Source organism: Amphibalanus amphitrite, unplaced genomic scaffold (genome assembly GCF_019059575.1).
Source record: "Amphibalanus amphitrite isolate SeventyFive unplaced genomic scaffold, NRLGWU_Aamphi_draft 000017F_arrow, whole genome shotgun sequence".
In the NCBI taxonomy this organism is placed as follows: domain Eukaryota; kingdom Metazoa; phylum Arthropoda; class Thecostraca; order Balanomorpha; family Balanidae; genus Amphibalanus; species Amphibalanus amphitrite.
The window spans coordinates 903685-920170 of NW_024881513.1; the positions used below are offsets into that span (position 1 = coordinate 903685).

A 16486-nucleotide genomic window follows, 5' to 3' on the forward strand; every position below is an offset into this window, starting at 1 on the left:
CGGCCGCCAACCGCAAACAAATGTAACACCGCAAACGACGCAAAAAAAAAGAAAACCGCCCGCATTGCCCGCCCGCCCGCCCGCCGCCAAAGACAAACACCGCAAAAAAACACAAAACGCCCGCCCGCTGCAAAACGTAAACACCGCAAAACGTGTAAAACGCACGCCCGAAAAGCCAACGCAAGCGGCAAAAAAATCGCCCGACCGCCGTAAACCACACAGAAAAAAACGCCGAAACGCCGAAAAAATAAAATCGCCCGCACCGCACCGACGCTAACTGCTAACCGAAAACGACTAAAAGTCGCCCGCCAGCCGCCAAACGCAAACACCGCAAATAAGCGGCCGGCCGCAGCAAGATACTAATTTATCAACGACTGGCATACCGCTAGGCTGGTCATTTTCACAAATCAAAAAGATATCTGCAAAAATCTCCTAGATGAAAGCGCCCGATTAAAAAACGGATGGCACGTGCGTGTTCCTCGCCCCCAACTTCCATCAGGTCAATCGTCATTTGGGTCACCTAACGCATTGACGACCGGCTGGGTGGAATGCACATTGCGCCAAGAAACGTTAGTATATTGTCAAAAAGAATCCCCAGAATGGTGGATCCCAAAAGTTTGAAACTACCACTTTGACCCACTGCACGACACCTTAAACAGTTGCCGACCGGATGACACCCATTGTTTGGTCACCTACGCCATACTTTGCATCATGGGTGCGCCGAAATAACCAAAAGTCCCAATTTCCGGTGTGCAGGGTCATTTTCAACGGCACGTGGCACGTGGTTCTGGACTTTTCCGGCCACTTTGCGACATACCCATGAGTAGTGCACCGAATGGTGGTTGATCTGCATGGAAGAAAATGGGGGGTCGTTTGGATCGTTTTCGAGCAATCTGCCGTGGAACGCATTTTTTCATTTTGCCCATTGGCTTAACACGGGAATTTGCAAAGTCACGTGGCACGTGCACCAGATGGTCCGCGGAGGGGAGACCCATACCAGAACGTAGATCACCTGGCCCACTAGAAATCCTGAAAAAATCAGAATTTTTGGAGCAGCCGTTTTCAAGAGCATCAAGTTGTACTGATCTCAGGCAGCTTTTGCCAAATTGTCAGGGAACTCAGATTTGTTTTTCAATAGAAAAACACAATTCTAAAGAATAGTGTTTTAACTATTGACAACAAACCTTCGGTTACTATAGTTAAAGCTGCTGCATGAAAAGTTCGCAAAAACTGCTTTCTTTAGCAGCACATACTTTCACTATAGTTACTGCAAAAAGGACTAATCAATTACCAAAAAGGAAATTGTGTAAGGCCGAAAAGACGTGCAAAAAAGGTTATATCCTAGATAAGTGATAACTACAAGTCTCAATGATTGTGTTTTGCATTCTGCAATATTCCGGTGTAAGTGCATCTTTCAAGCATCCAACACATTATAAAATTAAGAAATAATAATGGAACATCTATTAACACTTCATATCATCTGCATGATAAACAAATGTAAATATATACACAAACATATAAATAACGAAAACATATAAATAACGGAAATAACGAAAGGTCGCTCATATACCTGCACACTCGCAGTGACCGACGATTAACGCGAGATCGACTGGGGGAGGCGGGGGGGGGGGCGTTGAACCGACGTTCCGTTCATGGCCATAAGTTCGACCTCATCCACGACCAGACGGCGTTTAGTGATAGACGGAACCGGAGAACCCGTGTTGTTGTCGTATAGTTGTCCTCCATTGTAAGTGGTAGTCGACGGAAGAACTGACCAGGCCCCATGCCTGGAGCAAAAAAAAAAACTGGATCAGTTCCAAGATTTTTTTTTCTGTTGGGAGCTATTTTCGCAAACAACACAACTTTCCTTCAGACCAAGAAGCGCGATTTGCCAAAGTCGGAATATGAAGCACTTAAACAATATAAGATAATGTCAAAAGATACAACGTGTCAGACTCACCAAATTCGATCAACGTCGGTGTCGGTGGCATGTGTCGGTGGCAAATGCTCATGTACAGGGACCCGCAGTTGCTACTGTACACATATATTACCAATTTAGAATTGCGCTATTATTTGCTAAGTGCTGGCCATTGGAGAAAGGAAATGTAGTGCAAAGTATGGACGAATAACACATGTTTGCTCCTAGGACGTATGTTTTGTATAATTCCTCTTACCGCAACAGATATTCTTCCAAAACTACAATCGTGCTATTTTTCCGCGCCGGTTGCCTCCCCAGAGCCCGTCCTTGGTATCGCCTATAGCTTCCGTTCCCGCTACGTGAATGAAAGTCACGTGACTACTACAGGTTTGCGCTCAGTACTAACACACCTAGCCCGAGGGCCGGTCCGTAGCGGGGAGGGGTAGAACGCCAGAGCTCCAGCGCAGTGGAGGTGGTGGTGGCCCGTATCATAAAGAGGCAACCGTAAGCAGAACTACAATTGCCGCAGTATAAGATTATGATCAAGTTTTCTTTAGATGTATTGATTGACAAGAAAGTGCAATGCTTATCCGATATAATACAACGATGTCCAAGGCCTTGGAAGAACTATAAAACATATTCAGCAACGTATAAATTTCTGATACAGGCCATGACCTTTCACCTTGCCTCCGGGGAGGACCGCTCAGGAAGCCACATACCGAACGAATCGAGGCCTCGCAGCGCGGCGGCAGAGGAGGTGGATAAACCATCACCAGATCTTTCGGTTACTTATGTTTCCAGAAGGAGGGGGTGGAGGGTGAGGGCTGTTTTCAACCCACTCACCAATCCTTTCCTTATTAACTTATAGCTTACCGAAAAATGCAACAAAATGGTGGCCGTCACGAGATGTAGCGAAGAGTGCCTCAGCCACACCGGTTTTGAGTAAACTTTAAGCATTGGAATTCAGGCCAGTGATCCTGAAGCATTATTTTATTTTTGTCGTGCATAAGCTGGAATAACGTGGTTCAAGTTAATTGCGAAGAAACGGTTTTAGTTTCAGAACATTTATGAGGCTAGTCGCGCCAAATAGTATACGTTTGTTGCAAAGTGTCAAATAGAATGTTGACGTGCTATCCAGATGATGGAATTTATTTGACACAAGAAGTCAAAAAGTGGCATCGTTAGTCATCCTGCATACGTATAAATCGATTCGTCGCCTTGGTTCGAGCTCAATAGTTCTTTTTGCGGATGATCGGTTTCGTTTTCTTTCTTTTTTTTTGGGGGGGGGGACAGATTATGAGCCAGTAACCACCCTCCCCAGTCCCCCAAACAATTGTTGACAAATACTGTGATCAGACATGTGCATGGATCCGAGCGATTGATCTATGATCTCAGTGGATCTCGAAGCAAAGTACAGGCTGGGATCTATGATCCCACCGGATCCGGCGTGAAAAATACATCTTGGATCTATGATCTCATATGATCTGCCGATAAATTAAGAATATGGATCTATGATCTGAGTGGATCCCACTATGCACCACATTTGAAACCATGTTTTAAAGGGTTTCTATGCCAATAAGTGACACAAAACTATGGATTATGACGTGTGATCACATAAAATCACTAAAACAGAACGTTTGTGAGTTGAAACAAGTGCTTTTTTGGGATATATGTGTTGATAAAAAATAAGTGAGGATCTGTGATCTCACTGGATCTGAAGCAAAAAATGAGACTCGGATCTGTGATCCCTACGGATTTCTCGATAAATTACAGAGCTGGATCTATGATCCCGTCGGATCCGAGATCAGGATCCGTGGGATCAGATCCCAGATCCATTTTCTCGGATCCATGCACATGTCTGACTGTGATGGCCTAAAAATGCCCTCAATTGTGTTACGTAGGGAAGAATGAGGTAAGTTGAGCCGCTTTTTGTTTTTCGTAAGCTACAGGCTAACTTACTGATCATTTTTCTGCGTTTACGGGTTGGACGGACAGAGTGGCGATTTGCGCATGTAATGGTGGCCAGAAATGTTTCATACCGCTTATTTTTGTACTGAAAAGGCTACGTCAAAAATCATCTTGCACGTTGCTCATCTTACCCCATGGGCGGGGTAAGTAGAGACACGTCGTGGGGAAAGTTGAGCATGGATAGAAAAAGCGAACCTTTTCTTTTCCCGGGCGCGGCGAAGAGTGGGCTCTTTTATTTACTCCATGGCATAGATACTTATGGCAAAGTTTTTTTTTCCTCCATCAAAAAGTGGCTGTTTTAAGCCTTCCAATAGCTCGTCAAGTTTTCTATCACGGAAGAAATCATTTTATCCTTCAGCTAATCTGCAAATCACTTACAACTTGTGTAATCAACAAAGAAAAACAATTTTCTACCATTTTTATTCAGCAGAAACAAGCGCAGCTCAGTCTGGTTTTCGACAGCGGAGACAACAATGGCTTATCCGGCTCATCTTCCCCCAGGTGAAAATGGCTCATCTTGCCCCACCCGTGGCCATTTTCGATTAATGACACCCGCTAAGGAAAATAACCACGCACCGCAGATAACAACCATCTCATTTTAAAGGCAAAACATGTCCTAGTTATCAGGGGCGATACCACATGTTACCGGGTGCTGAGCGTGAGAACGTTGCCGTCTCACGTGAAAGACTGCAGCATCGTAAGCGAACGGCACATGGAAGCTCAAGTCAATTAGCGCCATAGGAGCTGAGAAACATGGGGTGGCTAAACTTGCCCCTGGCTCATCTCAGACATGTGCATGGATCCCCGAGAAAATGGATCTGGGATCTGATCCCACGGATCCTGATCTCGGATCCGACGGGATCATAGATCCAGCTCTGTACTTTATCGAGAGATCCGTATGGATCACAGATCCGAGTCTCATTTTTTACTTGAGATCCAGTGAGATCATAGATCCTCACTTATCTTTTGTCAACACATACATCCCCAAAAAGCACTTGTTTCAACTCACAAACGTTCTGTTTTAGTGATGTTATGTGATCGCACGTCATAATCCATATTTTTGTGTCACTTATTGGCATAGAAACCCTTTAAAACATGGTTTCAAGTGTGGTGCCTGGTGGGATCCACTCAGATCATAGATCCATGTTCTTAATTTATCGTCAGATCATATGAGATCATAGATCCAAGATGTATTTTTCACGCCGGATCCGGTGGGATCATATATCCCAACCTGTACTTTGCTTCGAGATCCACTGAGATCATAGATCCATCACTCGGATCAATGCACATGTCTGGATCTTACCTCACTCTCCCCTATTTGGGGCTGTCAACTTTGATTTGTTAAAGTTTTTTGTGTGTTCATTATAAAAGCTGTCAAATTTGCCGTATCATTCAACTTTTATTGAGTTTGTATTTCACACTTATCTAAAATGAACAATTTTGTCACTGGCTTCTTTTATTAATGGGATTGGATGGTCGCATGAATGAACGAATGAATAGCTCCATTTGAGCATCAGCTGAAATCAATCCTAAAATTTAATCTACCAGTCTGCAACGAAAAGGTTTAAAAACCAGTGCAAGTTAGGTGCAGTTTCTAATCTATGCCGTTTTTTATTAAGTGTCTCATAGCTCCTTAATCTTGAGCCGCTTCTCTTACGATTCATTTTATGTGGTGCTTACATTGTTCAAGAAGTTATAGTATTCGAGCTCGTTGGTCTTAAAACTGCTATCGAAGTAAATTAAAGTGCTTCGGGCTTCGGCACTTAAAAACCAATCGATATTTAACCCTCACCCACTTAGGCATTTCTTTTCAGCGTCTTACATGTAGCGGAGGGGCGTAGAAACCCTCAGCCATTCGGCCCTTGATAAAAATAGCCAGAGCTTCGCTGAAAAATAAAAAAGAGCGAGCTGCTCGTGACGAGAGAAATCCGATGATTTGAGGGTCCTGGTCATCGCTGACGAGAGAAAGCCAATTATTTTTATGTCCTGGTCAATGCTGAGATCCTAGGTCACTGGTTGACCTCCCAGATCAGGTTAATAACCCAAAAGCACGGAAAATTGGGTCCTACTAGAATTTCTACAAGTGAAGTTTGCTGGGACGTGGCTTGCTTCTGACTCCGACTTTGCACTTGCTTTGATAAAAGATGATGTATCAAAGCATTTGGGGTAGGACGGGTCACGCCAGATCACCCATTAGGCGTTCTGCCGGCTATCCATAGAATGTTAACCCTCGCCCGCACATGGGGGGGGGGGGTGGTTGCCACCCCCCCCAGGTAGTCTTTCTGCTCTGCACTCAACATTTTTAGAGCTAGAAGGCTGATTTTTCGTATAGCTGCTCCTCTATCCTTTCTTGATGTCCACTGAAAATTTCAAGTTTCTGTGATTTTTGGTTTCGGAGATATGACCTTGTTTTTCAGGTCATGTCATGACCCAAATGGCCAATTCTCAACATCTTGCGTTTGCCATGGGCCTTATGAGCTTTTGACACCCTGATTTCGGCCTTTTTTGCCAGTCTTACCTCCTACCTATCATGGAACATGTTGTTCGACGATGTACAGGGGTCAAGGTCAGGGTCAAGGTCAACCTAGGTCACCTAAGATAATTGCGTTTTAGGCAAGCTGAATTTACTTTTTTTGAAGTTTTTTTGACTGCATTTTTGGTAAAAGCTTCTCAGATCATGATTTCATGTAATATGGACCCAAAAACAATCGGTGCACACATCAGTATACACACAGACACACACAGACATACAAACACATATAATTGACCTTGACCTAACTTGACCTGAAATGACCTCAGCAGCAAAATTCTGGTCGGGTAGTGTGACAAAGAGGTTCTAGCTGGCTTGGCACCAGAAAACAGCATCGTCATTGGTATTTGATAAGCAGCACACTTGATATCCAACGGTGACCCAAAACAGCAACATTTTTTAGTTTGACGTGACCTGGAAGGTCAATGACTGACCTGAGAAGGTAAAACTGGGTATCATTGGATTCGTCTCTTCCCAAAGAATCTTTTTGGTCTTTACTGCTAAGCTCTATCTCCAACAGGAACGAAATGGCGCGGGGGGGGGGGGGGTGGCAACCACCCCCCCATGTGCGTTCTAGGATGGGAAATTGGCATGTGCGGGCGAGGGTTAACCCTAGAACGCCTAGGGGGGGGGTGTATCACCCCCCCCCCTGAGGTTTTTTCGAAGTGCACGCTAAACGGCTTGAGTCGTAGCGGGCTGAAATTTTCAATACCCTCTGGGGCAACCTTTGCGCATCTTTTGCCGAAAAAAAATTGATCGGGTCATGTCAGGTCACGGAGTTATGACGTCATAAGAGGTACAGCCTCCGGCCGACAGTCACCAAACGTGTGCGCCGAATCCCTAGGTTTTCTGCCGGTGATACCCACATTGTTTGATGGATCATGATGAAACTTCCCATGCATGTTGGGGCAAGCATTGGCTATCGTGTGGTGCAAGAAAATTGACCGGGTCAGGTAAGGTCACGGAGCTATGACGTCACAAGAGGAACAGCGTCCGGTACTATTTTTGAAAAGCGCCCGAACCACTATTTTGCTAATTCTTGTCACCTCAATGGGAATATGCAGCAATATTAGCTTCTATAGGGAGCAAATGGACCTCCCAAATCCAAAAATACAATCAGATTTCAAAAATTTAAATTTGGATTTTTCGAATTTCTGCCGCCGACTGTGACCTTGCCGACTTCCGGCGCTCCCAACGCGCCATTTTTAGAGCTAGGGAAACGAAATACATACCAAACGATAGAGAATTGATCAAGGAACACGATAGTGAAGGTTTCAAGTCGATATCTCCCACCGTTTTTCCGCAATCGCCGCGGAAAGTTGAAAAAGTTTGATTTTTTTTCGGAAAATTTGACCTTTGACCGGTCATAAGTAGGTCAAATGTTGACCTAGGACCAAAAAATATACCACCAATCGCGAGATCTCGTTGAGAGCAATCCGTTGGTTTTTTCCGCTAAGCTCTACGACCTTCCGTTTCGAAACGCCAGGGGGGGCCGTAACAACCCCCCCCCCCTGGTCGTTCGTGTTATGAGAAATGGCCTGGTCGTGCGAGGGTTAACCAGCACTTACAGCCTTGCAACATATTGCATAGGCACTATAACTGATACCTAAGTATGCCTAGTTTTCAAATGCTAAAATGAGTGCTAAATTTCAAACCAACACTTCCTAAAAACCACAGTAAAAAGGTGCAAATTTAAGGAAGTTAACCGAGATCATTTCAAGTAAATGACCTTAACCTGAGTTTCACGTGACCTTAGCACCCACAACAATCAATGAGACAAACATTAGATAGTATATTTCACATGCAATGGTGTCACGTTGCTAATCACGAAACGACTATGGAAACACACAGAAGATGTGTGCTGACTTTCAATTGCTATTCTGACCTGACATGATCTTGAGAAAAATAATCACAGGTTAAAGGTAATTTGGTTCAGGGATTTAAAATTCTCAGACAAGATGCAAAAATGATAAGGGCTATTTAATTTTCCGGGAAGTTGTAAAATTGATTAACTCCAGGGCACCAAAGAATCGTCGCAATCCTTCGCTTTGCCGCGATTTATTGGTGAAAAACAGGGGGCGCGGTCTACTTACCTCTACTTATATGTGTGGTGAGGGCTAATATTCATTTTATCTGTGTTGATGAATATGCAACAATTTCTACATGAACTGAGACCAGTCCATATGAGTATGTTTTTCTCACGGATAATGACAGCATAAAAACAATGCGAATAGAACCAAACGTTTCGGACAACAACGTGCCTTCGTCAGTGGAGAAAAATAAGTGTATAGGTTTAACATCGATGAGAACTATATGCGGCACCGTCTCGGTCTGTCCAGCCGGGTTGCCGATAAAATACACAAATGTTTATAAGCTTCCATGATGCGATTAAAAAACTGCTGAAAATATATCTTTAAAAAAATAAAGATAACCACTTCATCGATTTTATCGAAAGAAAACATTTATGCCTAATTACTTATTTCTTGCCACTGACGGAGGCACTTTTTTGTGCGAAACGTCTGGTTTTATTCGTATTGTTATTGTATTGTCATTCCCTGTGAGAAAAAAGGATAACTCTTCAGTTAGTAACCATAACAGCGAAACGGCTTGATGTAACACAATTCACTGTGTATCCGAAACCTATAAGTCCCTAAAAATAATCCTATTTACAACTTTTAAAAAGATACAGCTTATACAGCTAAGGCATACAATTTTTTCTGCATTAAGATAATATTCATTTATCTCCACAGAATATGGTAAATTAGTGCTGCTGAAGTTCGTTTTCGAAGCGTCTCCTCCAGGCATTCCACAGCTCTCGTGCCATTTTGGATCACGGAACATGGCTGGGCGCAGGACAGGCCGTCTGCGAGCTTGGACGGACCACGTGACCACCTCCTCCCCTCCCCCTCACTCCCGTCCCCTTCCCCAGCAGGGCGTCTGATCTAACCGCGCCCCAGGCAGTCGGCTCGGTCCGACCCTCCCCTGGTCGAGCCACGGCCCGGTGCCGCCCGAGTTTGTGCCGGGTGCAAAACTGGAGCAGTAACTAGCGCCGGAACTAGTAGTCAGCAAGACCATCGTCAGATGGCAGGAGTAAATGGAATAAGCGGTTCCAGGTTTCAGAAGGAATGGGGCAGGAAAAAGCGCTGAAAACAATGTTTTGCTGATATAGCCATAAAAAGTTCACTGAATTAGGAGAGCAGCACATCAGTTTAAAGCCCTTCAGATGGTGGTTTTAATAAGCACACAATCATTTCCCAATTCGCCTCCAACGGTGTCACAGGCCAAGAATACGCTGAAATACTAGTGTGTACAGAAGCAACTGCGGGTCCCTGTACCACCCGGCCCCGGAGCACTTCACTTCACTTCACTGCTGCACTGCACTTCCCTCCACCTCACTGCCTCCCGGAGCAGGGGCACGCACTCCCATGCAGCCACGCACGACGGATTCCACCGATAATAGCTGATTTAAGCTATCATTCCAGAGCTATCACTCGGTGGCATGTGCCCGGAGCACTTCACTTCACTTCATTTCACTTCATATACCGGAGCACGTGCACACACTCCCACCACGACCAACGGACTCCACTAAAATGGCGCAACACGTGGCCGGAAACAGCTGGCACGCGCATGCGCATATCGCTCTGCGCCGTCAAAACGTGCTAAAGGGCTGGTGATAAGACTCCCAGAGATTTGTAAAGCAGGGCTTAGCTACTTTCTTTGGCACCAATTTCAAATTTGTTTCCTCTGTAAGCATGTCCGGTTCTATTGTGATACTAACGTAAGCACCATATTCAGCATTACCAACTTCTAAAACACTTAAAATGGTTCTAATTAGAAATCCAGCTTGAAAGAGCACTCACTGATGGACTGGGTACTAGCAGAAGTAGACGTTAAGCTCAGTAGAAGAATAGGTGATCTAAACTTATAATATTTGATGGGAATGTTAGCTATCATTAGCACAGTATTAGCACCATGCTTCTTTGTAAATACGTCGTAGGGTTCTTTTGACGCTAAAAGGTGCTACGAATAGCAGCCGTTAGTACCCCACACTGTAAAAAAAGTTTAGCATTTTAGTGAAGTGCTCCGGGCACATGCCACCGAGTGATAGCTCTGGAATGATAGCTTAAATCAGCTATTATCGGTGGAATCCGTCGTGCGTGGCTGCATGGGAGTGCGTGCCCCTGCTCCGGGAGGCAGTGAGGTGGAGGGAAGTGCAGTGCAGCAGTGCAGTGAAGTGAAGTGAAGTGCTCCGGGGCCTGGTGGAACATGAGCATTTGCCACCGACACATGCCACCGACACCGACGTTGATCGACTTTGGTGAGTCTGACACGTTGTATCTTTTGACATTATCTTATATTGTATAAGTGCTTCATATTCCGACTTTGGCAAATCGCGCTTCTTGGTCTGAAGGAAAGTTGTGTTGTTTGCGAAAATAGCTCCCAACAGAAAAAAATCTTGGAACTGATCCAGTTTTTTTTTGCTCCAGGCATGGGGCCTGGTCAGTTCTTCCGTCGACTACCACTTACAATGGAGGACAACTACGACAACAACACGGGGTCTCCGGTTCCGTCTATCACTAAACGCCGTCTGGTCGTGGATGAGGTCGAACTTATGGCCATGAACGGAACGTCGGTTCAACGACCCCCCCCCCCACCGCCTCCCCCAGTCGATCTCGCGTTAATCGTCGGTCACTGCGAGTGTGCAGGTATATGAGCGACCTTTCGTTATTTCCCGTGCGTTTGTTTGTGTATATATTTACATTTGTTTTTCATGCAGATGATATGAAGTGTTAATAAATGTTCCATTATTATTTTTTAATTTTCTAATGTGTTGGATGCTTGAAAGATGCACTTACACGGGAATATTGCAGAATGCAAAACACAATCATTGACACTTGTAGTTATCACTTATCTAGGATATAACCTTTTTTGCACGTCTTTTCGGCCTTACACAATTTCCTTTTTGGTAATTGATTAGTCCTTTTTGCAGTAACTAGTGAAAGTATGTGCTGCTAAAGAAAGCAGTTTTTGCGAACTTTTCATGCAGCAGCTTTAACTAGTATAGATATTCTACTTTCAGCCCCAATGCTTTCGTTAGCATTATTCTACTTGTCGTGGGGTAACAATAGCGCTAAAATGGTTCATATGTGAGTACGGAAGGTACTAACTGCATGCTATTCTTAGCACCTTTTAAAGTTTAGCACCGCTAGGGTACTGAAAATTGGTCTAGCAGGTGTAGGGTACTACATTTAGTACACGGGTGCTAAACAAATATGGGTACTTATATTAGCACCTTGATACTAAACTAGATCTCAGTTAAGTACGAATAAAATGCTTAGCTTAGCACCGCTAGGGTACTGAAAATTAGTCAATTGAAAAGTACCTCTATGGTGCTAAACTTTTTTTACAGTGCAAATGCTAAACTTTTTTACAGTGGTTAAAGCTGCTGCATGAAAAGTTCGCAAAAACTGCTTTCTTTAGTAGCACATACTTTCACTAGTTACTGCAAAAAGGACTAATCAATTACCAAAAAGGAAATTGTGTAAGGCCGAAAAGACGTGCAAAAAAGGTTATCCTAGATAAGTGATAACTACAAGTCTCAATGATTGTGTTTTGCATTCTGCAATATTCCCGTGTAAGTGCATCTTTCAAGCATCCAACACATTATAAAATTAAAAAATAATAATGGAACATTTATTAACACTTCATATCATCTGCACGAAAAACAAATGTAAATATATACACAAACAAACGCACGGGAAATAACGAAAGGTCGCTCATATACCTGCACACTCGCAGTGACCGACGATTAACGCGAAATCCACTGGGGGAGGCGGGGGGGGGGGGGGTCGTTGAACCGACGTTCCGTTCATGGCCATAACTTCGACCTCATCCACGACCAGACGGCGTTTAGTGATAGACGGAACCGGAAACCCCGTGTTGTTGTCGTAGTTGTCCTCCATTGTAAGTGGTAGTTGACGGAATAACTGACCAGGCCCCATGCCTGGAGCAAAAAAAAACTGGATCAGTTCCAAGATTTTTTTCTGTTGGGAGCTATTTTCGCAAACAACACAACTTTCCTTCAGACCAGGGGGGTTCATTCCCGTGTTAAAGGGGATATTCAAAAGTGGCAATAGGCCAACTGGCTCGCTGATTGGCTGTCAGCCTTGCCACGTCATACTATCCCCTGCTGCACATACCACTATAGAAGCCCGTGGTTACTTTTTGACCTCGTTTAAAAAATATCCTTGAGTTTGATGCAAACTTGAGGCTTTTTATGAAAGTTAGTTTTCGTTTTAAGTGACACATGTGCACGAAACTAAATATTTCACTCTAAGTTTTACAAATTTTGGGATGAACGATAACCGTACCCCTGGTGACGTCATTTGTCGTTTTCCTGATTTACACAGAAGACAGTCCCCCTAGAAAAGGCCTGAATGGCGCATGATACAATGTCGGCGCAAACTTGTTTAGCTTTTGTTGCGGGTTGTATGTTGTATTACCCACCGTGATATTGTGAAAATATATGAAGTTATTACGAAGTTCTTTTGAAAATTTACTAGGCTTCTGTGGCAGGCATCGTCAAATTGATCATCACCATAATATTGACATGTAAATGTCCTGCCATACCTTTCAATTTGGGCAAAACAGGTGAGTATCAGTACACCTACATTTGTTATGTTTATATCTTCAGAAAAATTCCATCCATATCAATCTGTACTGCGGTGTCTATTAGAAAGGGTGTTTATTTTGTTATATTCTCAAAGAAAATGTGCTTGCTGGTTATTCTGGATGGGTGTTCAAGACTAGATATAAAACTATTCTGATTCGGAGTTCACATTAGCATTTGTCAGCTAACTGTTTGTTCTTTTTTAATGAATATGTCAACAAAACAAATAAAACTCATGCCAGTCCATTTAAATAGTTGGCTGGATAATTTTATACTTTCTTTGATGCTATAAAAACAAAGATACTGATGCTTTCCGAGCATCAGCTTGGTGTGCTAAGCGACTTCTCCGCAGCCCAGGTTCCTGAGCCTGTCCTGGACTCCATGAATGAGTGCTTGTTGCAGTACAAAAATGAAATTGTTAATAACTTTGTTGCCTATGCTTTATAAGTTACCATACTGAAAAGTGAAAATAGTAATGCAACCTTGCATAAGGATCAGTGAACTTTCTTTGCACCAATTTACACTGCACATGTTTGCTCATAACTGGCTCATTTTTAATTGAAATCCATAGGAAGCTTGAACAGTGAAAAAATAATACAAAATCTTAACAAAATCTTTGGTAAATTGAGTACGCAGCATGCACCATATCTATTTTACTCTGGTTTTGTCTTTCTTAGCCATGCAACAATGATTTAAACCTGAAAGTCTTGAAACATAAAAATGCCACTGTCCGTGCGGAGACCTGATTCTTCTCCTGCTTCTTTTGTTATAGATTTGAGTCACAGCTTACGTTTATTCTGCATTTGGAACTGTCGCCGCACTTTGTGTAGGCATTATTTCAACCTTTCACTCACATATTGCCCCATCCACTAAACAAGCCATCATATTCCCTCCAGGGGCGGATCCAGAAAAACTCCAGGGGGGTCACGAATCGAAGTGGGGCCCCTACCTATACCCAAAATTAAAATTTAACGTATTTCGGCCACTTAATTTTGTGGGCCTATTTTTGTGGTGGGCCCTATTTTTAGTTTTTTTCCTGTTTTTTTTTATTTTTCCCCTGTCCCCTGGGCCCTGACAGAACTGTGGTGCCCCTGAAAGGCCTGAAGTGTCCCTGACAGGCACGTGGTGCCCCTGACGGGCCCAAGATGCCCCTACGAGGCCGGTGGTGCCCCTGGCTGGCCTGTGGTGCCCCTGACAGACCTCTGGTGTCCCTGACAGGCCTGTGGTGCCCCTGAAAGGACTGTGGTGACCCTGGGCCCTGACAAGCCTGAGGTGCCCCTGACAGACTTATGGTGCCCCTGACAGCCCCGTGGTGCCCTTGCCAGGCCTGTGGTGCCCCTGCTAGGCCGCTGGTGCCCCTAGGCCCTGGCAGGACTGTGGTGCCCCTGACAAACCTGAAGTGCCTCTGATAAGCCCAAGGTGCCCCTGGGCCCTGCGAAGCCGGTGGTGCCCCTGTGAGGCCGGGGGTGCCCCTGGCCCCTGCGAGGCCGTTGGGTGCCCCTGGAGGGCCTGTGGTGCCCCCGTCAGGCCTGTGGTGCCCCTAGGAATTGATAGGCCGGTGGTGGCCCTGGCAGGCCTGTGGTGCCCCCGTGGGGCACCGCAAGGGCCCCAAGGGGGGGGGGGGCATGACCCATATGACCCCCTTGGATCCGCCACTGATTCCTTCTGCCTTGTTTGTGATATATGTGCTCGTGTCCCTTTCAGATCCTGCATTTCCTACATGTCCAAAAGAACCAGTACCCAGTCCGCGCAGCGTAGAAGACCTGACAGATACCGGTGTCCCGTTCGCGCAGCGCAGCGCAGAAGAACCGGCAGACGCCGATGTCCGGCCCGCGCTTCAAGAACTGACAGACGGCAGATGCTGATGTCACGATGTGCCACCGGGGCAGCGCAGTAAACCCGACGGACGCCGACGTCCAGTCCGCGCAGTGTAACGCATAAGAACTGACAGACGTCGGTGTCCCGTCCGCTCAGAGCAGTGCAGAGGACCCGACAGTCGCCAGTGTCCCACTCCCGTCCACGCATTGTAGCACAAAAGAGCTGCAAGGTGGCATGACAACAACCAGTCACCGCGTCTAAATCAAGCTTGGCATGAAAAGCGCATTTACGACTGCGTCTCGCCAGATATCCTTCTGCAATCCGGCGCCAGTCCGGACAGATGAGTAGTACGTACATCATTGTCATCGTTCGATTACTGCGTTTTTACATAATAAATTATTTTTTCCGTCACGCTCGACCTTGTCTTAATGTTTTCAGTTCAATTTGTTGTATATGTTTCTTGTTACGTGTTGGGTGGCCTATTGGGTCTTGTGAAGAAACCGAGAAGTCCCTTTGGGCTATTGAAGTGATCTTCTTTTGGTCTTTGTATTAGACGTCTAGCTCAGTTGGCCGGCTAGTTATTGTTCTTCAGTGAAGAGCTTCGAGCTTATGGACACGGCGCTGAATTTTCAATAAGCGCGAGCTGAAGCGAATCGATATAGATTACTGACAGGATTGACTGCAGCTGGTGTTGGCAGCCGCAGCCAACTGTCATTAGGCTAGGTTTAGCCAGTTGTCAAGCCTCGTCTGAATGTGTGGGCATTTTGGCTTTCAAAGCTCTCAGGAGTCCGGATTTCTTTTCAATTGGGAAGTGCCCTCTCGACAAGCTACCCATGACATGTCAATTATCAACCCTTCACCCGTCCATTCAAAACATTTGAAAAAATCCTAATAAAAGCGTCATCAAGGAAAAAGAAGCACCACAAGGGGCAAAGATCACTGCAGCTAAACTACAGACGCACCGCACATCGCTAGTAGTGCGACGGCGAGTCCATTTACCGAAAGTATCATAATGTCCGCCTGATTGTCCCAAATCCAAATGCATCATCGAAAAGACGAGACATTTTTCTTCGAAATATCTAAGAACCATTTTTCACTAAACCTATTACTTTTTCCAAAAATACGTTAAAAAGCCTGCCGCCCGCCCGGCGTAATGTATTTACGGCGGGCGCAAGGGGGCCGCTAGGGTCTTTGTGACGTCACAATAGTTCCGCGCTCCGGCCGGTAGGTGGCGGGCCGATCGGGCCTATTGCCAGTTATGGAAACCGGAGTAGCCTACCTGGTTATATAGCCTTGCTTCAGACCAAGAAGCGCGATTTGCCAAAGTCGGAATATGAAGCACTTAAACAATATAAGATAATGTCAAAAGATACAACGTGTCAGACTTACCAAAGTCGATCAACGTCGGTGTCGGTGGCATGTGTCGGTGGCAAATGCTCAGGTACCACCCGGCCCCGGAGCACTTCACTTCACTTCACTGCACTGCTGCACTGCACTTCCCTCCACCTCACTGCCTCCCGGAGCAGGGGCACGCACTCCCATGCAGCCACGCACGACGGATTCCACCGATAATAGGTGATTT

At 45.2% G+C, this 16486-nt stretch overlaps 1 protein-coding gene and 1 long non-coding RNA gene across 4 annotated transcripts in view; both read left to right on the forward strand.

Moving 5' to 3' along the window:
* Positions 1–16486, forward strand: part of LOC122387552 (GTP-binding protein Di-Ras2-like) — a 99615-nt gene that overhangs the window by 30279 nt on the left and 52850 nt on the right. The gene's annotated exons all lie outside the window — the stretch shown is intronic.
* LOC122387570 lies at positions 12537–15027 on the forward strand. 2 transcript variants are annotated; one of them, XR_006257622.1, is made up of 2 exons: positions 12537–13067; positions 14791–15027. It is a non-coding gene; the product is annotated as an uncharacterized LOC122387570 (long non-coding RNA). The 2 variants fall into 2 exon arrangements; XR_006257621.1 differs by having other exon boundaries at positions 14880–15027.